The 8932-nt window shown below is 46.1% G+C and overlaps 1 pseudogene; it reads left to right on the top strand.

The window, feature by feature from the left end:
- Positions 1-938: 938 nt before the first annotated feature.
- On the top strand, positions 939-2072 carry LOC110306238 (endosome-associated-trafficking regulator 1-like; annotated as a pseudogene).
- Positions 2073-8932: the final 6860 nt, after the last annotated feature.

Below are 8932 nucleotides of genomic sequence, written 5' to 3'. Positions count from 1 at the left end.
TTAACTGAAATAGAATTCTGCTGAGGAGGTTAACATTCAGATTTAAATTGGCAAAAGAAAACAAACAAACAAAGAAACAAAGAAATCCAACCAATCTTTTTCTCCGTCTGAGGTGAAAAAGAGGATGAAGGGAATGGAGGAGAGTCAGGTGGACGGACCTGTAGGAAACCAGTACACGCCCCAAACTACGAGCAAAGGAAGTCAGTCCAGAGGAAGAAAGGACCGGAAAGGAAGGTGGGAGGAAGGCTGTCTGAAGAGCTGGGTCTGGGTCTGTGCACAGGTAATCACTCAAAAGGCGGGGATAGAAGGAATGCAGGTTCACAGCAGCTAACGCTATAGACGGAGACCCTTTCTCAAAGAGCTAACTGAAACAATACACAAAAAAACACACCCTGTCTGCCTGTCCATCTGTCTGTCTGTCTGCCTTCCTTCCTGGGTGTAGCTCAGTGAAGAAATAGGAGTCACAGAGACTATGATAAATCAGTTAGAATATACGTCTACGAAGCTCTCTACCTAACTGCTGAACACACATGTTTCTTATTTCCACACAGAGCATTTCTGCAGTTATAACAGGCTACGTGTCAGGACAGAAATATTGGTAAATGTGAAAGAATAAAAACGTATGAACTATAGTTTTCTTTCTTTTTTTCATTATTTTTAAAAAGACAAGGTCTCTCTATATAACTCTGGCTCCCCTGGAACTTACTGCTGTGTAGATAGGACAAGCCTTGAACTCACAGACATCCATCGTCCTCTGACTCCCAAGTGCTACGATCAAAGGTGTGTGCCACCATGCCCAGCCACAATCTATGTTTTTCAAAGACGTTGAATTAAACTGGAACTGAATAATGAGGGTTTCCGGCCCGTTGTGCTGGATGAGGCAGGGGCTGGAGACAGCGTTGCAGGCCAAGGGGCCGCTGCTGGGTTAGGGCTCGGTGATGTCGGGCTACGTGCGGCGGCAGGGCGCGCCCCCACTATCACGGACTAGGAGCCTTGTGGTTCGGAAAGGGGAAATGTACTAAACAAGGTCCGTCGGGAGCCCATGAGACACACTTTGGAGGTGACAAACTTGAAGAACTTGAAGAAGACAATCCATTCTCCTTCAAAGAGTTTTTGAAAACCAAGAACTTCAGCCTGTCAAAAGAAGACACGACCACCAGCTGAATTTACCTGAAGGAAGCCTCAAGGCACCCACTGGGACTTGAGCACAGCTCCCCTGCCTCCCAGCCCATGGGATATGGCCTGGAATATCAGCGGCCATTTTTTGAAGACCCAACAAGAGCCAGCAACCTAGAGGAGGATGAAGAAGATGGATGGAATAGAACCTACCTGCCATCTGCCATGGGTCAGACTCATTTCTCTAGGGCAGCACAGAACTTGTCACCTTGTGGCACATACCTCTTTCCTTTTTCTCCAACGCATCAGAGCTGGCAGGTCCCGAGTCTTTGCCCCCATGGACGCTGAGTGACACTGACTCCAGGACCTCCCCAGCATCTCCAGCTGGGAGTCCTAATGCAGACTTTGCAGCTCATGAAGACTCCCTAGGGCACAGACACCTGCGGACGTTGCAGATAAGTTATGAAGCACTGAAAGATGAAAACTCTAAGCTCAGAAGAAAGCTAAATGAGGTTCAGAGCTTCTCTGAAGCTCAAACAGAAATGGTGAGGACACTCGAATGGAAGTTGGAGGCAAAGATTATCAAGGAGGAGAGTGACTTCCATGACCTAGAGTCAGCAGTCCAGCAAGTCGAACAGAACCTCAAACTGATGACCACACGAGCTGTAAAAGCAGGAAATCATGTCTTAAAGCTGAAACAGGAAATAAATTTGCTTCAGGCACAGCTCTCAAACTTCAGGCAGGAAAATGAAGCCCTGCAGTCAGGCCAGGGTGCCAGCCTTACCGTAGTGAAGCAGAATACCGATGTGGCCTTGCAGAACCTCCATGTTGTCATGTACAGGGCACAGGCATCCATAAAGCAGCTGGCCTCTGGGGCAGAGACACTGAGCCTTGTTGCTGAACTCCTCAAGTCGATCGACAGAATTCCTGAAGTTCAAGCTGAGGTGGACTCTTGAGAAGCTCTGCCTGCCACCGGGTCCCGTTTTATAGAAATGTCTTCTAGAAAGTCAGTGAGTCTATCGAACAGTGGGACTTCATGTAAACTGTTAGGTGCAACTGGTGGGAAGGAGCCCCGTGCTGCAGGTGGCCAGTCACATGCTTAGGCTGTGAAATGCTTTGGTGAGGACTGCATAGATAGGACCACATTTGGAAGATGTGTGGTGCCTTCGGCACAGAGGTAACGGATTCTTAGATAGCCAATGGGTCAAAGGAGGAAGCCCAAGGGGGACTGGGAAGTGATTTTGAGGGAAGTGAAAGCATATTCACCGCACTCACACACCTATGGTGTGGCCAAAGTGGGTGTCACCAAAGTGGGTGTGGCTAGTGTAGTACTGAGAGGGGAACTTCTAGATGCCAATTCCTATGTTAAAAACGCGTATCTTAAAGCAATTATCACATCTCTGTTGTAGGAGATGAGACCAGAAGAGCAGAGTTAAACTAGATCCAGGGGAAATAGATAAAACAGGAAACCCACCACCCCAACAGGGACCACCATCACCACCACCACCACCAAAACCCACAGTGAAGCCAAAAGTTAGATTTTCTTAAAAGATCAAAATGATTTTCAGGCTTTTAGATTGATGAAGAAGAAGAAGAAAAAAATTGAAATGTTGAAATTTGTTTTTTATTTTACTCTTTGAAATTTAATTTTAAAATGATTCTGTGAATTTAATATGTAAGTGATATTTTTACGTAATTTTCACAGTTCCTTTCCTCTCCAACATCCAACTTCTCCTGTGTTGTATGCCCATATGCAACCTAAGTCCCTCTAGTGTTGCTGGTATGTACATGTGTGTAGGGGGACCTCTAGAGACAGGTTGTCCTATCCCATCAAGGGCTCATCCCTGAAGAAAAGGGATTCTGTTTCTCGGCAGCCATTCGCTGCCTGTACCTCTTTATCTATGGGCCTTTTGACATTTCCCCCATCCACATGTTGGCTTGTGTTGTTATCTTGCTTAGGAAACCATACGGTTAAGATTCATGGGTTTGGCTTTTCTGCCGTGTCTAGAACACTCTATGTAGTGTCTTGTCCCCTGGCTCTGTATGTTCTCTGAGCCTTAGGTAGAGGGATTGGTTTGTAAATGTATCCATTGGGGATGGGCATCCACAGTTACTTATTTTCTGATTTAAAAAAAAAAAAGACATTTCTTGAATGGCAGTGAGACCACCACTTGTCTGTGGACATAAAGTTAAATATTTAGAAATCAGTTACAAATTACATTAGTTTAAGGACATCCCAGTAGTAGGTCTTCCTGTGGAGTCTGTGAGCTCTCTCACAGGTAGTTTGCTAAGTCTGCAGTTCCAGGCATGGATTTCCTCCTATTGAGTGGGTCTTAGGTCCAGTTAGACAGCAGTTGGTTACCCACAAGAGAAAGGTGCCACTATTGCATACACAACCGAGGATAGCTTGCTGGACCAATCATTGTTGTGACCCCTAGGCATCACAGTTGGGTATGGTGACTGGTTACTTTCCTCCCTTAACAACTTGCATGGCACCTTCTGATACCCTGGGAGCTAGTCCTCCAGGAGGAGGCTTCCAGGTAACTTCCAGCTCACCTCCTCCCAGTTTTGGGTCCTGGGAGCTGCCCAGTGTGGGTATGTAGAATCAAACACAGGCCCTCTGTAAGAGCAACAGGCACGGCTAAACACTGAGTTATTTCTTTAGCTCCCTGGATATTTGTTTTAATGGGGTCATAGTTTTCAATTATCCATCAGGCACAAGTCAGTAAACTCATGTTGCTGAGCATCTAAAGCCCTGAGTGACTAGCTTCAGAGACCAGTGACCCCCTGTGTTTGTTTGTTTCTTTTTCCCTTCTTTCTTTCTTGTTTCTGTTTGTTTGTTTGTTTTTTGTTGTTGTTTCAAGTCAGAGCTTCTCTCTGTAGCTTTGTCTGTCCTGGAACTCACTCTGTAGACCAGGCTGGCCTGGAATTCAGAGCTCCTGACTCCCAATTGCTGGGATTAAAGGCATGGGCCATCACTGCCTGGCTCCATTTTTCAATCTCTGCCTTTTAAAAATGGAATTAAAGCCATGGGAATTTTGTTTAAGTCACTATGAAAGGCAACTTCCTCGTGTCCTTATTGTAAGCACTCCTTCTGGCTTTCAAGATGGAAGGTAAAGCAAGGTGATCCCCTAAGCAGCAGGGACGAGGCTCTTCCTTCCTTTCCTGGCTGCCTTGTGCAGAAAGGCTGCCTCTGAGCAGCCAGCTGTTAGCAGGCTGCAACACCCTGGAAGTCTTCAGAAAAGACACCTCTGGCTCTTGCAGGTGCAGCCGCAGGCAGGGCTGTTCGAAACAATTTATAACAGGGTTTTGCTGTTACAAGCCTCAGTGAACTCTACATGACCCTGCCACTATCTGCCCACCCCCCCCCAGACTGGGAGCACCTAGCCTGAGGGCCTGCTGACTGGTGCCTAAGGCTGAGTAGAGCCACCACATCCCCACCCCACCACACCCACCTTCTCCTCCTTCTTTCATGAAGGTGTGCTGTGATTGGTCCACACACCTCTTTTTTGGGTTAGGTAAGCAAGCTGCATAGAGCGCGCTGCCTATAGAGACTTCCCTGCACTGCAGGGGCCCTTACCTTGAGGCCCTACAAAGGCTCCCCTCAGCTGTCTTTTCTTATTTATTTTAGTAGAGTCTAGGCTGGGAAGATGAAGACAGAAGCAGTAGAAGCAGCCAGCTTGGAGTGACAGCAGGATGGCAGCGGGAGGAGCAGTTATAACCTGCACTCAGCAGGCCAAGCAGGAAAACCGGGAGGACCACGCTGAGGACAAGGCACAGCAGTAGAGCACTTACCCTGCACACTCACGGGGCTAGGTTCAATCCCCACTACCAAGAATATTTAGATACATTAAAATAATGAATTAATTATTTAAAAATAATTGTCAAGCCACTTGGCCACTTGATAGCTGAGACAGAGGCTGTGGAATCCCCACACCTAGGCCTGCCCAGATGTGATGTTGGGTGCTGCCAAGGGCTGAGGACATAGCATTTCCTCAGCTTTCACTCCTACCTTCCTAAGCTCCCCTGAGAACTGCAACATGCAGAGCTATGATTCCCAAGGCCTGCCCATGTGCGATTGGAACACCAGTGGACGCTCTTTGATTTTGCTCCCACCCATCACATATTGAAAACCAAACTAAGACTGTAGAGAGCAGCTGGTTGTGTTTGCTGCCCATTGCCCTGAAGATCAGCCCACAAACACGTGGATAAGGCATGAAGATTAGATATGCTTGAGTTTGGGGTGAAGTGAAATTAAACATAATTTATTATTATTATTATTATCATTAATTTTTATTTGAGAATGTCATGTGTGTAGTGCCACCCCCATTTCAAACATAATTTCTAAAAAGCAGTTGGCACTCCCTGACAGTGCTTTCCCTTCCCTTTCAAACAAATGTTCAGCCACAGAGCAGACAACCAAGCAAGGAGCATGAGGGAGCAGCCTAATTAAAATTTCCCAAATTTTAATAAATTTGAGGAACTTATCAGGGCCTGTTACATGCTAGATGTTCCCCTAGGCACACAAGTGAGACTTCTATAGTTTGTGTTCAGAATGTCAGATACTGGACATGAGGATGGGTAGATAGGGCAATACATTATGGGAAATAATATGTTGGTGGTCCTGAGGACCGTGCTCAGGAAAAGGTATTCAAATACTGCATTCATAGATGATAGACAAGCCGTTTAACCACCCTGTACCTTCTCTTCAGTAAAAGCAACTAAACCATCACAAAGCCCTGTTTTATGTTTGGTTTTATGTTTTATGTTTCATACAATGTGACTTCACGGCTCCCCTGAGTCAGTGCGCAGACAGTTTCTAGAGCCTATTCTTTGATCTTAGCTGGAAAAGTATCCTCCATAGCCTTCATGGCTTTGGAAACTCCCTTGAACACTTTGGTAAGTCCCTTGGACTAAGAGTTAGACATCTGGGTGGTAGCTCTGATTGGTTCATTTTCAGCCCCCTTGAATGGCCTTGACCTATGCTCTTTGATTATCGTGGGATCCATCATGCTTTGCCTTGTGTGTGGAGAGGGTCTGTGAGGAAAGGCAGGACCCCTGGCTTCCTGCCGTGTCTACAGCCTTTAGACTGGATGAGCAATGAGGCTTTGTCTCTCAGTCCTTGTCTTCTATTAGTTTTCTTGTTTCTTTGATCAAATACCCGAGAAGAAGCAACTTAGGGGAAGAAGGCTTTGTCATGGCTCACACTCCAAGGCGACACAGTCCATCATGGCCCGACAACTTCATGGTGACAGGAGTTTGCTGCTGGGACTCCTAATCTTACAACAGAGATTGGTCAGGAAGTGGAGCCAGGCAATAAGAGGTCAGGGCCCATTGCTAGTCACCACAACACAAGACAGTGCCACCAGCTGGAATCAAAGTGTTCAAATGTAGGAGCCTGAAGGACACATTTCATATTTAAACCATCGCAGCCATATGCTGGACGATATCCAAATTCCATACAGGTTTGTCAGGCTGGCTTGACAGAGAGGATTCTTCATCTTTTCTAGGTGACCTTCCCTACCTGTTACCACGACTCCTCTCTTCTCAGCTTTCCTCCATCCAGGCTCTATTGTGAACATCATCAGTTGGCTCTGCCAGATTTTGTGAGGTTGATAGAGGAATAAAAGGCATGAAATCTTGAGTATGGGGAACTGGAAGCCAAGAAGTAGACCTTCATTACTGTCTCTGAGAGTTCACTGGACCATCTGAACCACGGGGACTCTGTGAGGGCATCTGCTGCAGAGAGGGTACCAGGCTCATTGCTATAGGTCTGAGTCAACATTTATATGCTGAAATCTAATGCTGGGATTTAACCCCAAAGTGATGATGTCAGGAGGTGAGTACTTTGGGGAATGAAGAGCTCATGAGTGGGATTTGTAACCTCAGAAGATAGGCCCATGGCAGGAATGAAGAGTAAAGGAGCTAGCCCACGTCTCCCTCCCTGTGAACATGCAGTGAAAAGGTACCATCTATGAACCTAGAAACAGGCCCTTACCAGACACCGAGCCTGCTGACACCATGACCTTGGCTTGCTAGTTTCCTAAAGATGTAGCTTGTAAACTAAGCATTCTATGATACTTTGTACTGGTTAGCTTTTGTCAACTTAGCGTAAACTAGAATCGCAAGGGAATGGGAAATGTCACCTAAGGAGTTACCGCCATCAGATTGCCCCGTGGATGTGTCTGTGGGGTGTTTTCTTAATTAATGATTGATGTGGGAGAGTTCAGCCTACTGTGAGTGTCTGGGTTGCTAAGAAAACAAGCCGAGCAAGCCACGGGGAACAAGTCAGCAAGCAGCATTTTACTGTGGACTCTGCTTCAGTTTCTGCTCCTGGGATCCAGCCTTGAGCTCTTGTGTGGACTTCTTTCAATGGAGGACCGTAACCTGTGAACCAAGGAAACCCCTTGCTTCCCTGAGTTGCTTTTGGTCAGAATTTTAGCACAGCAACAGAAAAGAAACTAGGACACTGTTAGAGTATTCTGGACTGGACTGACAAAGCCTTGTAAAGTTGGAGATGGGCCAATGGGGCTGAACATCCTGAGGCTGAAGATCACCTGACAATATGGGCGCTTAGAGATTCAGGCATGGGAAGGTGAGATTTGATTCATGAACTATCCCTTGATGCCCACTGGACCTTCTTTAGTATTACAGTTATATTCCATACCTATTGTTTTAAGAGTGATTTTATATTTTAAAAGCTGTGTGTTGTGTGTATGCACGTAAGTGCAGATGTCTGCTGTGGGTGCTGGGAACCAAACCCAGGTCTTCTACCAGAGGAGTCCTCCTGAGCCATCCTTTGGCACAGATTCCTGTGATGTCTGGTGAGGTGCCTGGCACTGCAAGCATTTTCATCGTAAGCCCATGGAAGCGAAAGCAGGTTTTCCATTATATATATGTTTTCATTTCTGAGGATGGAGCTAATGTGCTAATCCAATGCCCCATCACTGAGTTTACTTTTGTCCTTTTATTTGTTTTCTTACACTGAAACTGGGTCTGGTTGGCTTCCCCAGGCTGTGCTGTATGTAACCTGCTATGTAACCCAGGCAGGCTTTGAACATGTGATTCTCCTGCTTTAGCCTGCTGAGAAACAGGAATCACAGGGGTCGTCCACCATACTCTGTCACTACCATATATTTACCAAATTCTGCTTGGATTGTGTGTGTGTGTGTGTCTGTCTGTCTGTGTTTAGGTGTGTGTGTACATCCCGTGATGTGGAAAGATGTGAGGACAACCTCAGGTGTTGGTCCTCAGCCTCCACTCTCCTTGAGACTGTGTCTTATAGTTTGCCTCTGTCTCCTCCTCCCAACCCTGGGATAGCAACAGTGAGATTATGGATGTCTGCTACCACACTGACCTTTAAGTGGATTCCTGGGATTCAATTTCAGGCCCTCATGATTGGGTGGTAAGTATATTACCTACTGAGCCATTTCCCCAGCCCATACTTGGATGAATTCTTCAAGTTCTTTATAGTTTGTTGATATGCTGTCTTTGGAAAGTTCCTTTTTGTCTATATTTGGGGATGAGTAGCCACAGTCTGTACCCAAAGTATTTGTGCTTCCATCATAGCAATGGCTGGTGGAAAATGAGAAATATATGGTTCTGCCCTGAAGGAATATAGTCTGCTAAAGGAAAACTTAAAATGCACACTGGTCACTTTTAATGTACAAATGGTATATACCAAGCTCGGTGGCAACACAGGAAAAGTCCCTATTGGAAAAGAAGAGAGGGTTCTCAGGGGAAGAGTTGCAGTATTTCAGGCAAGTTTTAGTCTGATGCCAAGCTGCTTGCAAATCTACAGTAAGAAGGCACACGC

Source organism: Mus caroli, unplaced genomic scaffold (genome assembly GCF_978045245.1).
Source record: "Mus caroli unplaced genomic scaffold, Mus_caroli_1 scaffold_13, whole genome shotgun sequence".
Lineage (NCBI taxonomy): Eukaryota > Metazoa > Chordata > Mammalia > Rodentia > Muridae > Mus > Mus caroli.
The sequence above is the reverse complement of the archived record's forward strand: the minus strand, read 5'-3'. Positions and strand labels throughout refer to the sequence as shown.